The 21,666-nt window shown below is 39.6% G+C and overlaps 1 protein-coding gene across 1 annotated transcript in view; it reads right to left on the bottom strand.

Moving 5' to 3' along the window:
• Positions 1-21,666, bottom strand: part of LOC131689555 (heterogeneous nuclear ribonucleoprotein L) — an 803,699-nt gene that overhangs the window by 486,865 nt on the left and 295,168 nt on the right. The gene's annotated exons all lie outside the window — the stretch shown is intronic.

Below are 21,666 nucleotides of genomic sequence, written 5' to 3'. Positions count from 1 at the left end.
CACGCTTACGATTCCCAGAATTTATATACAATCGCAGTAAACTTCGCCCCTATCAAGTTCCTTGCCACTGCGAGCCGAAATATTAAAAAACATCGGTCCGTTGAAGTACATCGCCCCATGGGAACATCATATTTCCCTCGTCCTCTTTATACATAGCCAGCATCTAGAAATCGTCGAGAATGGAACCCGAACGAATTCAGAGCACCTATTCTTTCCTATCGACAACCTGTCGACAGATAATTGAAATTGAGAACGTGCTTTTCCGATAAATATCTGCCCCATCGAACTGCTTTCCGAAGCTCGAAGTACTCGTGTACTCGTCTCTGATGCTGGATCCGGGCTCATCGATCCCTATTTGAACCAGAAATCTTACCTGTAAGTGTTAGTCGGTTACCAGACTTCATAACAGACTGTTCCTCATCCTCCCACCAGAAGCGATCTACATTTACTTGGCACAGGAACAGTGGCTCAGGTGATGGTAAAACTTACTTCACGGTTTCAAGTCAGGGACCGAACGAAGTACCCCACGTAATGAAAATGAATTACTTTCAAGAAATTTCCATATTCCAATCAGCAGACTTCCTAGCAGCCCTCGCCGTTAAATGTAGAGGGTTTTGGGGTGGGAGAGTTGCACGGAAAACCTGATTCCAATATTACAACTAGCTGACTGCAGCACTCCGACGACATCTTTCTCACTTTCATGGAATCAACCTGCTGCTGCTCCTGCTGATGTTGCTAATGATGCAAATGACCTACTGTCATCGTGCCGTCTCGTGCAAAGTGGATCAACCGTCTGTTAGTCCCCACCGCCTCCTCGTAGGCGACATCGTCATCCAGCTCCAGCTCCTATCCATGACTATAGATTGTCGAGATCCGGTGAAAATAGACCAGCTCAATTATGTAATTATAGGCCACGTTTCCTTTGTCCCACGTACCGCCACCCCTTCCCCGTACTGCTGATCCATCACGTGGTCCATTCCACGGAGACACGCGCCATAGACTTTGGAAGTTGAAGGGGGCATAATTGCTGAGCTTTTATGCTCTTCACTTTGTCAGCGGCATCATCGCCGCGTCAATGACGGCGCATTTACTGTAGGCTTTTTTCCCATTGGAAGGGCTATTAGCAGGTTTGTTCTTTTTTCGTTGCTTTCACTGATGTGCTGCTGTCTTCGCTATAAGCCAATTCGTAGGCTGAACATGGAATGAACATCAGGGTGAATAGGGCTAACCTTATTCCGCGTGTGCTGTGTAGCTAATATTGAGCTTGTTTGTTTTATCAAAGCAAAGTAAGGCCTTGGTTCTACATGCCGTGGCCGTCTGTTTAGACAAACTTCGATGACGATTCTTAGAATACAAGACAATTGCACTAACCACTAACTTTGCTTACGGGCTGAGATTTGAACTTATTACAACTCACTCCCAGAGTTTTTCTCACACCTAAAAATACGCGGATATAAAATTGTTCCAAAAAACGTGAATAAAGTGCCATGAATTTTGAAACAATCACGTGTTTATTTACGAAAACAGGATCATGAACCAATTCAATTTTCCTTCAGTAACGCCTTCATAAAGCTTTCATTAGCAGATGTATTTGACTTTGTTTTGTGAACTTCAGTTACGGTTTCCGCCATATCAGTGCCGAATCGATTTTCTATACATGAACTAGTTCACAACTTTATGAACATTATTCATTAAGCAAAGATTTTATTCATATATTTGGGAACATTATTCATATATTTGGGAACATTATTAACATAGGCACGATTTAATAGCCGTGCGAGTACAATAGTTAAATATTCATGGATGCGTGAATTGATTCATGATGCTTAGCGTATTAGTCACGACTTATCATTCGTACTCGAGAAATAATTCAAAAAATCATTAAATATTATTCATGTATACGTGAACTGGTTCATGATTTTTAGTATATTAGTCACGTCCGACCATTAGTGCTTGTGAAATAGTCTGTAAAATCATGGAATATTATTCGTTGATAGGTGAACTGGTTCATGATTTATATAATAATAATCGCGACTGACTATTCGTGCTCGTGAAATAGTTCACAAAATCATACAATATTATTTATGGATACGTGAATCGATTCATTATTCCATATAATGGTTACGATATTTAGATTTACCTAATAATTTTCAATTTCATGCCACTCTGCACATGGTCATGAAATATTCACAAGAACTTTTTCACAAACTTTGTAATATTATTCGTGAGGAATTCCACTAAGATCCGTCTGAAAATCTCGTGACCCATTATTTTTTAGATTCCGATGAAACTTTACAGATTTCACCGGCATACAAGACTAAACATTTTCAGCAGTCAATAAGATTATTTTGACTCAAGAGCATTTTTTCAAAAGGACGTAGACGTTTCTACGTGCATTAATTTCAAAAAAAAATTGTTCAATTACTCTATTTTATACAGCAAAACCATCTGAGTACGAGTTACAGGGAATAAATATTTCTTCACGAAAAAAATACGCGCTGAAAAAAATAAAAATTTATAATAGAAATCCAATTGCAAAAAAAAAAATTTTAATTGTTTTATTTTTTGTCGACAAAAACCTAAGGAAAAATGCAACAACTTATTGAATGTGATTACGTGATGGAGAACTTACCGGTAAAGAAGTTTTTCTATCAAAAACTTTATACATGTTTTCAAATTTCATACTAATCGACATAAAAAACTGTAATTTTATTACAGAATGTAATTCTAAGTATTATTTTAAATAAAAATGCATTTAACAAAAATCTTCCAAAATGCGATAGTTTTCGAGATATTTGGAATTTTGCACCAACAAAAGCAATTAATTTGTGTAATTATGCCCTTTATAAAAGTTACTCGCGTTACCTCATCGTAGAATGACAACAATCTAATGTTTATCGTTTTAAAGACCTAAAAGAAACTCTTTCGGTGTATTTGAATCATGGAAAAGCTTTCAATAAAAACGTTTTCCTAACAACAACTTTTGGCATATTTTTATAATTCATACTACTTGTAGTCAAACATCAAGGCGATATTGTAACCCCTAGGTAGGAATGTTGCATTAAAAGGTTAATTTTTTTTTTTATCTTGGTGCTAACTGTTGGTAGGAAGTGGCTCACAAACAATAAAAACTCTTGAAAGGCAAAATTCCTGCAAAAAATTACATTCTGGATACACTGTGCAGTGTGTGAAAACATACCTGTGGCTAGGGAGCCTTTGAACGGGAAGATGACGGAGTTTACCAGTAAAAGTTCCCACTATGCTCTATACACAGATCTGTACTGTAGCACAGGATAAAGCGTTAGCACCGGGGTCGCTAAGAGTTCGAAATCTCAGCCAGTAGAACGGATTTATTTAAAATAATTTCTGGTTCACCGTTGCCACCTGCCTTAATAACACAAATAGTATTTCTAGCGGAGCAGCGAAAGGTTTGTAAACATAATCGGAGTGCAATGCAATCAAAAAAAAACAAATTATTTCAAGCAAGTTTGCCAAAAATCCGAGGGCTTTATCTCTATTACATTGTATGATAAAATGGTTCCAAACTTTATTGCTAAAGTTATCTTTGGAAGATCACTGGTTTACAATAAGGATTTTTGCATGGTTTTCGCAACTAACGCCTGACGATTTTTGAACAAGTTTTTTTGAACGGTTTAACACGATTTTTGCATTTATTCTAAGTCCTTTTTAATGCAAAGAGTTTTGAAAACGTGAGAAAGACGGATCTTGAAAAATCCTTTCGGCCCATAATCCAGCAATATATACATATAGGCGTTTTCGAAACAGGACTAACAAGTACACGCCAAAAATCAATGACTGAGGCCATTTTGAAAACAAAGTTAGCGACTTCCGCTTTAACGTAATTCTCTAAACCCCATTCAATAGAGGTATTTTTGTAACGAGCTTGACGAGTAGACGCCGAATATCGATATCTGAAACCATTTTGAAAACCATGAAGGCGACTTCCGCTTTAGCGGAATTTTCTAAAATCCGGTTTTCTTCGAACCGGTCTTGGAGAGTAGACGCCAAATATCGATGTCTGATGTCATTCTAAAAACCAAACCAATGATTAAGCGGAATTATCTAAAAAGCATTTTTAGAACAAGCTTGACAAGTAGACGATAAATATCGACGTCTGAGAGCATTGTGAAAATTGCTTCGAAAAATAAGTGAGGTTAATTCATAAAGATAGGAGTACTGTCTCCAGGTAGACACTAAATTATTGTTCGAAAATCGAACTGAGAAAAGCAACTGCTAACACTAAAGATGCGCGCAAATAATACTCCACCAAAAACTCCAAAAAACTACGTAACGGTCCGTCCCATTCATATATGTTTTCAATAAATGGTGTTGTTCTTAAATTCTGAAATGTAAGATGGATAAAAGAATAAACATAGAATGTGTTGGAGGAGCACGACACGAAAAATGCAGCTGCAAAGACTTTGAAATTAATAAATTACGAAATTCATTGCTCGTTTACGCAGTTTCGTAGAAACCCGAGCAGCATAGATATGTGGTCAGATTGTAAGGTAAAAAACGCGGGGTAAGTTTAAAAGAACACTCCATTTAGTACCGTTCAGTGCGATTGTCATTCAAAAATATTGCTTACTGGAGTGAAGGGATCCTTGAAAAAACCAATCCCGGCCTTTGGTAAACCAAAGCATGCTAAACTCGAATCGATGACAACACCGTCGATCTCAACTTTGTGAGTGGGCATGTAGTCGCGGTAGTTCTACGTAAACGGCTTGTCGTCAGTTACGTAATTTGCTTGCTTTGGAGAAAATAACACAAATCTGAGCTTGTCTGGCCGAATTTATAAAATATCTGTCAAGGGGGAGAATATTTCTGAGTCAGTTCTTTCGAAATATTTGGAATATTTAGTGTATTAATTTTGATCCGAAAGAAGATCAGGTATGGTCCGACCGAGTTCAATTTTAAACGGAAAGTCGGAGTCTTTGATGAGGAATGTTGTTCGGCATCCATCTCACCATCAACTTGGGTTTTCCTTCCAGGAGAGTTTATTTATGTCTGGGCCTGAAGCCCGGTAGAATGTGACAATTTAAAGAGATAGAAATTACGAGAGATACTACATAATTCATTGAAAGGCAAGTCAGAGGATAAAGCGAAAATGTGGTCAGCTATCTTTACTTGATGTATGACTGGATGCTACCGATTTTCTTCGAAGTATGTGTAAAAACTTCCGTCAGAAATGACTTCTTTATTTTACTCGCATGTGCAAAAAGATGGCTGGATATTGTCTGGGACATAACCGGAATGTCGTTAGGACGGTTGGGCACCACTCCACCCACCAGGTCACACCCTAGTAACAATTTAGGTTTTGTGGTAGTTTTATAGTCACTCATAAAACTTAGATTGCACTTGTAGCGTGCTATAAAACTTCAATTGTTACTTGGGCAGCTCCTGAAATATTTTCACCCAATATACTTTGCCCATGATCGCATATCAGTCCCATAAAGATAGGAAATCCCATAGAAAATGGGACAACTATGCGATCATGGGTAGTACTGGTCTTGTTGTACATATATAAAACTTCGAAGAACATCCCTATCAGGGTTGTTAATACGATATATTTTTCGCGATAATTTATCGACGTTACTCGTTAACGATAATGTATCGTCATCGGAAACTCAGTTAACGATAATGTATCGTCGCCATTATCGTCAACGTCGATAATTGTATCGTCGTATTCATCGTCATTGTCGGTTCATCAGTTATCGCGATACATTTTGCGTTACTTTCCCGTTTATTGGAGTTAAAGTTGATGAGGTTAACTTTCAGTTGTTTAGAAACAAATACCTATTGAAGGACATGTTGTTGGCAGTTGAAAATCAATAATTTTGGACATTTTTAATACGCAGAAGGGTCCGACGATGTGTCAAAATGGATTTTTTTCAACTTTTCGAGTAAGTTGGTGCACAGAAGAGTCCCAGGTGCACAGTGTTTTCAAGCGGCAAAAAGGTGATCAAAATTGTTTTGATCATGAAGAAAACAAATTTTGAGCTATTGTGTAATTAGTAATTTTTATCACGCAAAGACATATATTGAAAAAACTACTAAATCACTATTATTAGGCCATTCAGAAATTACACTACACATTTAAGTGGTGTGGTGATTAACAGATTTTATTATAATTTTAATTTAAACTAGAAGATTTTGAATTTTAAAAAGGAGAATATACATATTTCCAATGTATAATTTTTTTTCTAGTTGGGAAGCTTTTAGCCCCCTCCTCCGTTTCTTCTCTCCACTATGTAACAAGATGCTTCATGCTTCCTTCTTTTACCCTCAAATATGTAGTGTAATTTATTAACGGTCTCATAATAGAGTTTTAGTCGCTTTTTGAATACAGTGAAGACCCGTTTTTATCAGCCCCTTGGTGAATTGACATTGACAAAATCGGCACATATTTTTTCTGGTTCTGAAGAGACGAAGTCGAAACGCAAACGCCAGGACTAATATATTTTTTCCTTTCTTTTTAATAAACCGCAGTGGTTAAAATATTCTTCTTTAGTCCCTCGACAAAGCCTCATAACCCATTCTGATTATTTAGTAAAAAGTTCCCTTAAGAGGTCTTACAGTACAGTATTATTATTTTTGTATATTTTGCACCTCTAAGATAAGAAAAATATGCTAAAGAAGGAATTTACTCGAATTTGACTTGAACGTAGGCTAGAGCCCACCAAACGGTTTTGATAGTGTTTGTTTTACAGATTCGTCTTGGTGAAGCTATACCTGCGGAAATTTGCGGCTTCCATACCAAAACATTGCTTTTTGGACACTAAAACATTCGATAATTTCTAAGTTGTAAGAGATACAAATAAACTTACATTACAAAAATTCTGTATTTTCTTATGCTGAACGAAATCTTGGAACATTTTGAAATTCTACAAAATTACCAAGAAAAGTATTTTGAAATAAGCAATTTTGTGGAGTATATCAAAGAAATCTTCACAAACGTATAATTAAAGCGACAGATAGACACATAGTCTCTTCAGCGAAGTTAATGCTTAAGATATTCTCAACAACTTCGCCAAAAAAAGTTTTTTTTATTTTCATAAATGAACAAACAAAAACTTGCTTCTTAGCTTTAGAGGAATGAATCACCCAACTAATACTTTTTAAATGCAAAAAATATATAAGTAAACTTTGCAGAAGACACTATGGCTAAAAAATGTTTTTCGTGGTTCAAAGAATTTCTTTCACCTTTTTGCCATTTTGGAAACACTGTACACTGGTGGATTCTTCTGTGAAGTGAAAATGTCCAAAACTATCGATTTTCAACTGCCAACAACCTGCCCTTCAATATAAAAAGTTCGCGAAAAGTTGAAAAAAATTCTATTTTGACACACCGACGGTACATGCCCAAAACTATTGATTTTCACTTATTAATAACTTCTTCAATATTATAAACTTTCCCTAAAAGTTGAAAAAAAATCCATTTTTACACATCGTCGAACCCCCTGTGTATTGAAAATGTCCAAAACTATTGATTGTCAACTGCTAATAACTTTCCCTTCAATATAAAACACTCCCGAAAAGTTGACAAAAAATTCCGTTTTGACACATCGTCGAACCCCCCCCCTCCCCCCCCCCCCCCCCCGTGCATAGAAAAAGTCTAAAACTATTGATTTTCAGCAGCCAACAACTTGTCCTTCAATAGTTTTTTATTTCTAAATTTATTTCATCACTGAGACCCGGTGTTAGAGGTAACCTTTTCCGAAAAAAATTCTAGAAGATCCGAATTTTTATACACTTCTAAGGATACTGACAGAGTGGCGGCTAGATGCTAAACTGGAGCTGGTACTGACATTTGAATACGAGATGCGAGAAATCTGCTTGCTGCAAGCCAAAGGGGTTATATCAGAGTGAAAGCCGAGCGGTTCTGCGCCGCCTGCCTGCTTTTATTCTGATAGTATCTATTTGGTATGCTGTAAGCAGGTTTCTCGCATCTGGCATTCTAATGTCATTGCCATTCCTAGATCAGTTTCTCGAGGCCATTTTATAGGCAACCTAAGGTATTCGGAATCAAAAAGCAATTAAAAGATTAAATAATTCGTCGTCTAGGACGTCATCATATCCTAGGGAGAGTATAAGGGTTTGTGCATTGAGCCGGAGTCCCAAGAGTTGCAGGTTCGAATCCTGCCTCTGGTGGGATTTTTTTTTACATGATTGCTTTCACTTAACTCACCTGTTCGATCTGTTTTTTCCCTGTGGAAAACCACCTTAATATTAGAATTGGTGCTTACGTCCAAAACCAAAAAAAAAAAATATTTGTTTGATTTGAGTGGAGGACTCTCTCCCGTCAGACCCCTGTTAACTGAGCAAGGGACCAGAAATCGACAGTCTTCATTAGCTCTGTCACCCACTAAAGCACGATGGGTAATGAGCTAATTTAGACACTAGACGAAAATAAAAAATCCAGGCCTAGGTTTATAGTGGGGAAACTAAATAGATCACATGTTTTGAGTGGTGGCTGCGGTCATGTGTGATCTCGCTTTAGAGGCTGGCTACGATCACTGGCGACAATGCGACAATGTTGTGTTCTTTCCGGGACGACATCATATCCCAGGGATAGTATAAGGGTTTGTGCATTGGGCCGAAGTCCCAAGGGTTTCAAGTGCAAATTCTGCCGCTGGGTGGATCTTTTTCACATAATTGCTTTCGCTTAACTCACCATTTTAATTTGCTTTCCACTTTGAATACAACCAAAAAGTCTTGAATTAAAAGATGCCTTTCCAAATCAAAATATTCAAAATGTTCTCAACTTCAAAATTTTCCAAGTCCCATAGATGTCATCTTATATTTTTTCTATATGACGTTTCATGAGATTCAAAGATGAATGGCATAAAAAAATACTTGAATTCGATTTCTTAATATTCAAAGGGTCTTGATGTTTTTTCACGGATGAAATTTTTTGCTGGTTGGCCATTTTTCGCGACCCCTTAATCATGTCTAAAAGCTGAAATTTGGCATAGACTTTCTCGCGGTTCTAATGCTTTCAAGGTAGATCTGGTTATAACATTCGATCGTTACTTTTTCCCATATACGCCATTGGCATCCGAATAATCCTGAACAGATGCTCCCTCCGTCACCTTCAACGACCTAGCGTTGATTGACTTTATGAATATACAGTTCAAATTTACAACTGAAATTTACATGGAAATAGCGACAGTCAAACACAAAGGAGCTTCCGTCGATTTTTTTAAAAATAAAGCTTTTAGGTGCTTTGATACATTTACAACCAGCCATTTAAATAAATGTTTCGTACTATTGTATGATAAACGGGAGTTCAATTCATTAATTATCTCCAGCTTAGTAAACCGATCTACACAAACAATTTTCAGATACAATCCTTCGTCCATCGCCATCAAATATCTATCGTCACTTAATTTCACATTCTCCCGAAAAAATGCTCCGTCCGTAACCTTCAAATTCTTAACTTCGAAAGATATTACAGACAAATCTGCAGCGATCACAAATTTAAGATTTCACGTAACTAGTGTTCTGCTGGTGCTCCATATTGATGTCCTTGCCCGAAATAAGCTGGACACCTTCTGCGACGTTTTCTGTGTCGCTTTTATAAGAATTTTTGAAAATCAGTGTACGCATTTTATATAAAAGTCGTACATACTTCGAAAATGGTAAAAAGCACTGTGTTGAAATTACTTCTACTGATGTGTTGATTGTCTTACGAAAAAATAAGCCTGAGATCCGTGCAAGGGACATCATTTCCAACGGGTTTTAACAGAAAATACTTTGTAAAGTCAGCAAAGCTTTTTATTGGAAAATAGCATGCTGCATTGTAACGTAAATTGGTCAGTCCCACTAATTTCAGTTCAACATTGTGAAATTCAAGTGAAAGAGTTGCTCATCCAGTTTGTTCCAGTGAATATTACAAAAGTTTTGTTGTAAACGCATGTCTAAGTATTAAACCTTTTTTTATTTCGATTATAGAGATTTCAACCTTAAGGTCATTCGCCTCTTCAGGTTAGAAAAATCTCTTATGAAAAATTTCTAACTTTATGTGCAGAGTCGGGCCTCGAACCCAGATGCGCCACGTGTAAGGCAATCGATTTACCAACTACGCTACGCCCACCCCGAGGTTAAACCTGATATCTTTAAGGTACATTCAGCGTTGCCAATGTTCCAGATTTATCTGGAATCTTCCAGATTTTTCCTAACTGAACAGACATTTGTTTAAGCCAAACATTCCATTTTTTTTAAATTTTGCCGGATTTTTCCAGATATTTTGAATTGTACGTTAAACCCCAGAAGGAATGCCATTATGACAGATTTATCTGGCACAGCTAGAGTTTTTTAAGCCTTTAGCAGAAAGGTAAACCTCTCATTTTACCAGATTTATAATTTATAGAGATTGTTACACACAATTTTTGGAAATCTGGGTCATATTTTCCAAAGCAAAAATCGATTAATGTTCTATGAAGACCAAAATGTATGCCACATTTCTATGACTTTGAGCTCGCTGTCAAGTGACAGATTTTTCCAGACATTTTTATTTAAACTGCCAGATTTTCTTTGAAAAATAATGGCAACCCTGGGTACATTAGAATATTCTTTATTTTTCGGTTAGATCATCTTACAGATACTTCATATTCATCGTGGTATATACGCTGGCTATTAGACTGGTTCAATTTTTAACTTTTAGCTCCAACAAGCTCTACTGATTTCTTTTATGGCCCTTAGTAATTGTGCAAATTTTTGTACCGATCGGTTGTGTCTACGGACCCTCCAAAAATTTCAAAGTTTATATGAAAATTTGTATGGAAAATCGGTTAACATTGAAAATAAATTCATAAAAAATCACCTCATAAATCAATTAATCAGAACACTATTTATTTCGAAAGGTATTCATCTACTGAACACATTCGGGGAATATTGTAAATTTATGAAAATTCGTTGGGAAAAGTTATTAACTAAAGAAGCAGCAAGACTTAAAAACAAGTGGATTTTATTATTAATCATAGCAACCCTGCTTGAATAGCTCCATCGTTATACCAGTGTGAACTAGACTTGCCACCCACCGCTCGCGTAGGACAGATACAGCCATTCAAACAGGGTTGCTATGATTAATAATAAAATCCACTTGTTTTTAAGTCTTGCTGCTTCTTTAGTTAATAACTTTTCTCAACGAATTATCATAAATTTACAATATTCCCTGAATGTGTTCAATAGATGAATACCTTTCGAAATAAATAGTGTTCTGATTAATTGATTGATGAGGTGATTTTTTATGAATTTATTTTCTATGCTAACCGATTTTCCATGCAAATTTCCGTATAAAATTTGAAATTTTTGGAGGGTCCGTAGACACAACCGGTCGGTACCAAATTTTGCACAATTACTAAGGGCCATAAAAGGAATCAATAGAGCCTGGTGGAGCTAAAAGTCAAAAATTGAACCAGTTTACTGGCAATGCAACAAGTACCGAAGAGCACGAAGCTGAGGCTCCGCCAATGGTGCTAGACGGCCACACTGTGACTCTAATTGAAATTCTGACAATTTGGCACCTTCCAAAAAAACTTCAATGAAAACCAGCAAGCGATCCGTGCAACTACGTCACGTTACTGGTGACCGATTGAAATGACCACACACAAACCGTGCTGCCCAACCACAGAGAAGGGTCATTCGCTTCACTTGTTTAGTAGAGGTGCATAGCATAGCGAATAACGTACGAAATTCGAAACAAGTTTACGCGGTTCGATTGAAAACGTGTCCGCGAAATAGATTTTCAAATGGTACCAGATTTGCTATGTCACGCTAGCAACCCCACTCCCCTCTACCCTTCGGAACCCCACTGTTTTGACAGTTAATCAACTGCAATGACACAACTGGAATTCTGGCCTGGAAAAGTGAAAAATGCAGCAGGCCATAAAATTGCATGACACTAGAAACTGTCAACCGTGGCATTGTCGTTTGCTGGTCGCCGGGTCACTTGGGGTGTTTGGTGCAATAAGAAAGTGCATCCATTAAAATGCAATTTCGTGCCCCCAGCAGTAGTGCGCTGCTGCGCACCCTTTGCCGAGAAAAGATTGCGATTTATCACTTTTGCTTTTTTCCCTCGTTCCCTCCTGCCGCTTTCGGTCTAGCTGCAAAGTGATGTGTCCTTCGCTTGCCTCTCACCCTGTTGCCCATAGTGTGATGGGAACGGGTTGGAAAATGACCTGTCGGATGAAATGCAATTCCATTTCGAGAGTGTTGGCGAGTTTGATTTCGTTTGCAGCAGCTCGCTGCTGCCTGTGGACGGTAGGTCAGCAGCGATGTTGTACTGCTGAAGGCACTGCCTGGCAGGGGCAGAGAGACAGCGCGTAATGAATTAGTCCCACACCAAGAAGTGAGGTGCGCGGTGCGTTGTGCAAGGGACTTACGAAATTGGTTTCCGCAGGTCAAGGTGTCTGATGGGATGGTCCGGTTAATCTTGGGATGCAGGGTTATATATTTCAAGATAAGTGACGGTTATTGTATTTTAGTATGTTTGCAGGAAATTACAGTTAAATCAGGTTGACTGTGACAGTATAAAGCTAATCGAAAAGGGAGAAGTTGAGAATAGTGCTAACCATAGACGTTAGAAGTTTTCTAAAAATGATTTGGCAGGCGATTTGCAATCAAAGATTTATTCGAAAATCATGACCGACATGGAAGACTAAATATTTTCCTCAGGAAATCAGGTCAATTTGACCCAAGACCTATTTATGTGAAAGGACGTGGAAGTTTGTGCATGCAGCATTTTACAAAAAAAAGATCGATTGCCGTATTTTATACAGCAAAACTATCTGAGAAAGAGTTACAGGGAAGGAAAATTACAGGGGTATTTTCATGTTTGCGAGATTACGGACGTAGATGTGCGAGGATGCTCGTGAAGGGCTTAAGCGTTTGTATGTTACTGCGTTTATTCCCGTGAGCGAAGGTGAAGGCTGAAGTCAAGGGACTTGGCTGGTAGAACCAAAGGTAGAGACTCCCGGACATAACCGGTTCGTGGTCGCATGGAAACGGGCATCTATATAACAGTACTTGTGACCGCGTTTATAAATGCGTAAATGCTAACATAGTGACTTGATCTCAGACGCATTTTTATGTGCGCACGGATGATCGCTACTGCACGTACGCATGCGTGACCAGATTTGTATTATCGCGAAAGGCATAAACACCTCTATGTAAACGTATCTGATTGCGTGGACGTGTTCATGTCGCGTATAACTTCGTGTGTTTGAAGTCGTTTATATAACCATTAGAGTGGGACACGGTTATACGAAAAAAATAAAATTTGGCTCCGAGTAACTTTTTGGGTCCCATTTAGCTCCCAGAACAACTCTGCAAATTTTTAGCTCGATGGGTGATACTATATGTTTGCGCCCACGGTTTAAAGTTTACATGGGATTATTAATTAATTCTTCCAAGAGTCGCCCGTTATCTCCTAAAAATAAACAGACGTCTGATTTTTATAGGAAATTTGTCAAGGCAACAAAGTCTAGAAGACTGCAAAACGATCTGATGCTTGTGGAAAAAGTTATTAAGCAAAAACCGATTGATGCCCTGACGATTGATGAAAATTTCACTTTTCATAGCATCACTGCTTCTGACGGTTTTATTATATACAATTTTTTTAACTTTATCTTATTATGTACAAAAGAAGCCTCAATTTATTCCTCAAAACCTTGCGAAGTTGCCAAATAGTACAGATAAACGATTTAGATACGTTAAGAGAGGATTAAAACAAAATTGCGTATAATTGGACAACCAACAGCAGTGGTGCTAGAAAAAATGAATATTTTATCAATCGTCAGAGGATCAATCGGTTTCTGCTTAATAACTTTTTTCTCAATTATCAGATCGTTTCGTGGTTTTCGAGACTTTTTTTCTTTGTTAAATTTCCTATAAAAGCCACATAACGATTTATTTTTAGGAAGTAATGGGCGACTCCTGGAGGAATTATTTTGTTAAAGTTAACTTTCCCATACAAAATCCCATGTAAACTTTAAACAGTGGGCGCAAAAATATAGTTTCACCGATCGAGCTAAGAATTTGCACAGTTGTTCTAGGACCCAAATGGTACCTAAAAAGTTGCTCGGAGCTGGAATCTATTTTTTGTCCCACCCTAATAACGATGTTACCATTTGCATATTAGTGTCGACATAAAAATTTTCGCGCAAGCCTCATTCTGGTCATTTATTTTAAGTGTTTTTTGAGTACGTGTTTGTAAATTTCTAACACGTTGACTTACCGGGACGGTACACAGTAGCCGATGGCAGGTCATAGCCACAAAAATCATGCTTTAATTATTGATATTTTATATTTTTCCTAATCTTCTCATATATTGAATGAAACATGTCCAAAATTTTGTGACAATTGAGTAAGAACACAATTTTCAACAGTAGTTTAAACGTTGGTAGGTCAGGATAATTTCATAATTTTTAAACCTGAAAATACACATTTTACTTATTTTACATGCATGATGCTCTTTTGATTTGGATCCGATTGTAGCACAACTGGTTTCATTTTCAAGGGAAATAGAATAACTTGATTTGCCTACGTAATATATTTGTCAAGTTTGTTTCAAACGAAGTCTTTTTTATTTAAATACATCCAAGATGGTCTGATATAAAATACTTTTTCACAAATGTATTCATTACAATCAGGCGAAACACTTCGGAACGGACAAATATTATGCATTCTTTAGGAATTATCTCCACTCCGAATATCAATATCTCGTTCAGCGTCTCCTTGTGGCAAAAGGTTTGAAGAGATTTTAGAATTTTTATGTTTTTCGGAGGCTGTCTAGAGCAAAAAAATTTACATTCTAAAGTAAATAAACACGTTATACAATGATTGTAGAGTAGTTTTCTACAATTTTGATGATATTATTGAAATAAATAAACAACATCTATTTTGAAAATGGGATCATTTTTTTTTTTTTTCCAATTCGTTTATTTGATAAGGCAGGTTTGCGTTAGCTTAAAGGTGCCAATTTTGTTTTGTTTTACATTTTAAATTACTTAAAACTAGGGGATTACATATTGATTAGCTATACATATACACAAGGGGGTAATATAATTTTCGTAAGATTAGGGGGTCATTTAGTTTTTATGGCAATATGGTTTGACATTTTTAGCAATGAGATTATTGGAGCAAATAATGTTTAACTAAGGGGGAAAATTTATACGACTATCTTAAAAGTAGAAATAATTAGAGGGCGTGATTAAATTTTGTAGAGATTCGGAGACATTAATTAGAGTTATTTTATGTGGTAGTAGAGTTGGGCATTTTCAACGAGATCATATAATATAATAGTTAAAACTAGAAAAGGCAAGAAGAGCTATATGCTTCATGAAGATATTTGGGGGGGGGGGGGGAAAGGGGTGTTACTTCTGTGTATAAGAGTCAGGGGAAGTAGGGTGGACAACATGGCAGGGGGAGAACATTATTTCAGTTTCAGACTTCGGGAGATCAACGGATGGATTACAGAATCAGGGTGGCCTTCATCAGGAAGAATCATGTACTGGGACGCCGGGTGGTCGTTCTTAAGATGGCAGGGGTTTCTCCAGACGATTTCGTAGTGCGGCTCAGATGTTGATCGGCTACATTTCGAGTTGTGCGTGTGATGTTCGTGCTTTAGGTCCCGTGTTTGTTGGCTCATTTGACAGGGATGTTTTGTGTCGCCTTGGAGTCGCATCAAACCATCGTGGGTGTATGGTACAGGTGGAAGAGAGCGTTTCTGAGAATGATAAGGAAAAAGGGGCAGTTAAAGTTGGATATTGATGGTTTTTATGAAGGTGTATATAAGGGACATATAGAGGACATCGCGGCTTGCCAACACATCTCGAACCGGGACGTTTGGTGGTCTTCCTTGGGCCCGGAGGGTGTCCATAAGCCGAGACCTGGCGAAACTGTACTCGGTGCACGCCCAGACTATGTGCTCTATATCGTGATAACCGTCGCCACAAGCGCAGATACCACTCTCCACGAGCCCAATACGTCGGAGATGTGCATCCAGCGTGTAATGGTTCGCCATGAGTCGAGACATCACACGAATGAAGTCACGACCCACATCCATCCCCTTGAACCAAGGTTTCGTCGATACCTTAGGGACTATCGAATGTAGCCACCTTCCTAGCTCCCCATTGCTCCACGAGGTTTGCCAACTTTCGAGGGTTCTCTGATGAGTAATAGTGAAAAATTCGTGGAAGCAAATTGGTCTTTCAAAAACGTCACCTTCAATGGCACCCACCTTAGCTAAGGAGTCCGCCTTCTCATTGCCCGGAATGGAGCAATGAGAAGGGACCCACACCAAGGTAATCTGGAAAGATTTGTCAGATAAAGCACTCAGTAGCTCCCGTATTTTCCCCAAAAAATACGAGGAATGCTTTCCATGTTTCATCGAGCGAATAGCGTCAATAGAACTCAGACTATCCGAGACGATGAAGTAATGGTCTGCGGGTAATGTGTCAATGACTCCAAGGGTATACTGAATAGCAGCTAGTTCTGCGGCGTAAACTGAAGCAGGGTCACTGAGTTTGTAGGAGGCGGTGAACTTTTGATTGAAAATACCGAAGCCAGTGGACCCTTCGAGTTTTGATCCGTCAGTATAAAACATCTTAGAACAGTCGACTTCTCGGAATTTATTATAAAAAATGTTTGGAACCACTTGTGGGCGTATGTGGTCCGGAATTCCACTAATCTCGTCTTTCATGGATGTGTCGAAGAAAACAGTAGATTCAGAAGTATTTATGAAATGCACACGGTTGGGATTGTAAGAAGAAGGATTAATATTTTGCGCCATGTAGTCAAAGTACAGGGACATAAAACGGGTCTGAGAATTGAGCTCAACAAGCCTTTCGAAATTTTCAATCACCAACGGGTTCAAGATATCGCATCGAATGAGCAATCGATATGAGAGTTCCCAAAATCGATTTTTCAGCGGGAGAACGCCCGACAGCACTTCGAGACTCATCGTATGGGTCGATTGCATGCACCCTAAGGCGATACGCAAACAACGATACTGAATTCTTTCGAGTTTGATGAAATGTATGTTCGCGGCGGATCGAAAGCAGAAGCATCCGTATTCCAGTACCGACAGTATCGTTGTTTGATACAACCTAATTAGGTCTCCTGGGTGGGCACCCCACCACGTTCCGGTTATTGTACGAAGAAAGTTGATCCTTTGTTGGCATTTCTGTTTCAGATACCGAATATGGCATCCCCAAGTACCTTTCGAGTCGAACCAGACCCCTAGATATTTTACTGTGAAGACCTGAGCTATAGTTTGACCCATTAATAGAAGATGTAGTTGTGCTGGTTCACGCTTCCTAGAAAATACAACTAGCTCAGTTTTCTCCGTGGAGAATTCGATACCCAGCTTAATAGCCCAAGCAGACAAATTGTCCAAGGTATTCTGTAATGGTCCTTGTAGATCGACAGCTTTGGGTCCCGTAACAGACACCACGCCATCGTCTGCAAGTTGTCTTAACGTGCAGGAATTGTCAAGACATTCATCAATGTCGTTGACGTAGAAATTGTATAACAGGGGGCTTAGACATGAGCCCTGGGGAAGGCCCATGTAGCTAAATCGTGATGTCGATAAGTCACCATGCGAAAAATGCATGTGCTTTTCCGACAACAAGTTTAGTAAAAAGTTGTTTAAAGTCGCTGAAAGACCATGCTGGTGCAGCTTCTCTGAAAGAATGTTGATAGAAACTGAATCAAAAGCCCCCTTTATATCTAGGAACACTGATGCCATCTGCTCTTTACTAGCATAGGCCATTTGAATTTCGGTTGAGAGCAACGCAAGACAATCGTTCGTCCCTTTGCCTTTGCGAAAGCCAAACTGTGTATCTGACAGTAAGCCATTTGCTTCGACCCAATTGTCGAGGCGGGATAGGATCATTTTCTCGAACAACTTCCGGATACAAGATAGCATTGCGATCGGTCGATACGAATTGTGGTCGGAGGCTGGTTTTCCTGGTTTTTGGATGGCGATGACCTTCACTTGCCTCCAATCGTGTGGGACAATGTTAGCCTCAAGAAACTTATTAAATAAGTTCAACAAGCGTCTCTTGGCAGAGTCTGGCAGATTCTTCAACAAGTTGAATTTGATTCTGTCTGGCCCTGGAGCTTTATTGTTACACGACAAGAGAGCAAGTGAGAACTCCACCATCGAAAAAGGTGTTTCGTTCGCGTTATCGTGACGGGACGCGGCGCGGTAGATCTTCTGTGCCGGGGCGGAATCCGGACAAACCTTCTTGGCGAAATCGAATATCCAACGGTTTGAATATTCCACGCTCTCATTAGTACTGTTTCGATTTCGCATACGTCGGGCTGTTCCCCAAAGAGTGCTCATCGATGTTTCTCTCGTTAATCCGTCGACGAACCGGCGCCAATAACCGCGTTTTTTGGCTTTCATCAAACTCTTCATTCGCTTGTCTAACGTCGCGTACTGTCGAAAACTAGCGGGTAACCCGTCGTTCCGGAAGGTCTTAAACGCGGCGGCCTTCTCTGCGTACACGTCTGAGCACTCTTTGTCCCACCAGGGATTGGGAGAACGTTTTTGTATGTTCGCGCCGGGTACTGGCTTAGTCTGAGCTTGATTCGCGCTGTCGAGAATCAAGCCAGCCAAAAAGCTGTACTCTTCCTCCGGAGGAAGTTCTTGAGTAGATTCGATGTTGTCGGATATCGTGGCAGCATAGCTCTTCCAATCGATATTTCGTGTGAGGTCATACGAAATATTGATTGTTTCCAATGGCCTTGAGCCGTTATTGATTGAGACTACGATCGGCAGATGGTCGCTACCGTGGGGATCAGGGATTACCTTCCACGCGCATTCTAACTTTAGCGAGGTCGAGCAAAGGGATAAATCTAATGCGCTTGGGCGCGCAGGTGGGGGAGGAATCCGTGTCATTTCACCCGTGTTTAGAATTGTCATGTTGAAGTTGTCGCAAATATTGTGAATTAAAGAGGAACGGTTATCATCATAAAGGCAACCCCATTCCGTACCGTGAGAGTTAAAGTCGCCTAAAACTAGTCGCGGTGCAGGCAGGGATTCTATGATGTCATGTAGCCGGCGATGCCCAATCGCGGTGTTGGGGGGAATATATATGGAAGCTATGCAAAGATCTTTGCCTTTGGTTGTTACTTGACAAGCGACAACTTCAATACCTGTTATCGAGGGAAGGTTAATTCTGTAGAAGGAATAGCGCTTTTTGATCCCCAAAAGCACTCCTCCATAGGGGGTGTCTCGATCCAGGCGAATAATATTAAAGTCGTGGAAGTTGAGATCTATGTCGGAAGTTAACCAAGTTTCACATAATGCAAATGCATCGCAACTCAAATTATTTATTAAAATTTTGAAGGAATCGATTTTCGGGATGATACTTCTGCAATTCCACTGTAGAACAGTGATCAAATCCGTGACCTCGTTCGATGAGTTAGCCATCGAAGGATACAATCGCTGAAAGGAGGGGCCATTTAGCAGTCAACTGCTTCAAAAATGTTCTTACTGTAGGGAGAAAAGCTAACATAAGACTTTTAATTGGATCAGTTATATTGAAAGTTTTTATTATCCAGTCCACAATGTCCGAGAGTTTGATAATTCCAGTGCCGCGATTATTCTCGAACTGAAACAGAGGAACACTTGGGATTTTTGATGTTCCGGGAAGTGCTGGGAACTCCTTCTCTGAGTTTAATCCTCCGAGACCAGGAGCTAATTGCTTCGGTTTGGTTGCAACACTTCCAATAGATGTGACTTTCGGAGTCCCGTCAAGGGATACCTTCTGGCCTTTACAACGAACTTTAGGAGAGGAAATGTTCCTCCTCTTCCTATAACTTCTAGGCGCCCTAGTAGATGTTCCCTCTTGTGGGTCATCAGCCTCGCCCTCGTTAGGAGGCAAGTGAGCATAGATGTTTGTTGAGGTTGGTGGTGTAGCTTTCTTTAGCATTTCTGCGAAAGAACGTTCGGATCGTCCCGCAAGGGAACGTTTTAGTTTATCCCCGCGTAGTTTGTACGCGGGACATGCCGAGATATCATGCAGATTCTCTGCACAGTAAGGACACTTCTCAGCATTCTCACTGCACGAATCATCTAGATGATTCTCCCCGCATTTTCCACAGCGGGCCTTATTGCTACAATGGGTGGCTGTGTGACCCAATTGTTTACACTTTGTGCAATTCATGACCCGCGGCACAAACAGACGCACAGGCAGACGAACCTTGTGCAAGAGGACGTAATTTGGCAAAGCGGTACCAGCGAAGGTCAACCGATAAGAGTTTGATTGGGGGTACGTTTTTGAACCATCCCCCGCAACTACTACTGAGTGCAAACGCTTGCACTCGAGTATTTTCACTGGCTGAAGTATGCGGTCTCTAAAACGGCCAACCCCGTACTGCAGCAGATCCTCGCATGTCAAACTGTCATCGGTGACAACGCCTTCAGACTGTACTTTTACAGCTGGAATATACACGTGATAGTCCTTCGTAAAGTGCTCGCAGCAAGCAATATCGTTTGCCTGCTTTGAGTTAGTCAGCACGACCCTCAGCCTGTCTGAGCGGACCTTTTTTATTTCGATCACAGCCGAGAACCGTTCCGTCAGGTCTTTTGAAATCTGTAATAGATTCAGCGATTTTGTTTTGGGCCGAAAGAAGACCACAAAGGGACCGGTCGAGAGCTCTGGATATTGTTTGGGTCGGGGGAGAGCCTTAGGAGTCGACTCGATCTCCATTTGGCCATCCGGGGAGGAAGCCATCGACACCGTCAATGCACGGGGTCAGCACCCGCGCAGACGGGAAAAAGCCGTAAATGTATCAAAAAGGTAGATTTCACTTATCTGTATACTCGTTTCCCACGACGCACCAGTCCAGCTTAAATAGCTGGTTATTGTTCAATCCTCGCTTTACGAACAAAAGGTTGAGGAATGTGGCCTAACGGTTAACACACGCACAAAAGAATAAAAGTCCAAACCTCGAAGAGGCAGAGAATGGCAAAATAACCTTGAACGCGGATTACTGCACTGTTCTTTTTCCAACAGACCGAAAACAAAACACTTCTATCTCGATCGAGCGATGCGTAGAGACTGACCAAAAATGGGATCATAATCATAAAACAAAGGTTCGAAACTGTAAAGAAAAATAAATCAATTTTTTCATGACTTGGCATCAAAACTGAATTTAGCAATTGGTTTAACCTGCGATTTTTGGCTCAATTAAGAAACAGTTTAGGTTTTGACCGACTTTCGTTCGAAGATGCGGTGTTATAATTGCGAGATCCTTGGCGTAGGTTTGAATGATCGTGTTTTTCAACCAGGTTTGTATTATCGCGAAACGCTCGAGTGTTTGTAGGTTATTGTGCGCGATGCGCTTATCGCGTGGATTTTTGTATGCCCCATATCGCGTTCGTTTCTGCAGACGGAATGCATTATTTTCAAACACTGAATCTCTATTATGCCGAACCGCTGCTCGCAGTCATCAAATGGGGCGGTGCTAACAACACAGGAATATACTCGTTCATCCGTCCTTTGGTACGAACCACAATCAAGGCGCCGATTATGACTTCTCCTACTAAATCCATTTCTTTTTGACTAAACGCGAATTCGGTGTTAGTTTTGACTTATCGTCTAACTGACTAACTGTCTAACTGATGCT

Source organism: Topomyia yanbarensis, chromosome 3 (assembly GCF_030247195.1).
Source record: "Topomyia yanbarensis strain Yona2022 chromosome 3, ASM3024719v1, whole genome shotgun sequence".
In the NCBI taxonomy this organism is placed as follows: domain Eukaryota; kingdom Metazoa; phylum Arthropoda; class Insecta; order Diptera; family Culicidae; genus Topomyia; species Topomyia yanbarensis.
Note: the sequence above shows the minus strand (reverse complement) of the source record. Positions and strands in the feature narration are given on the sequence as shown.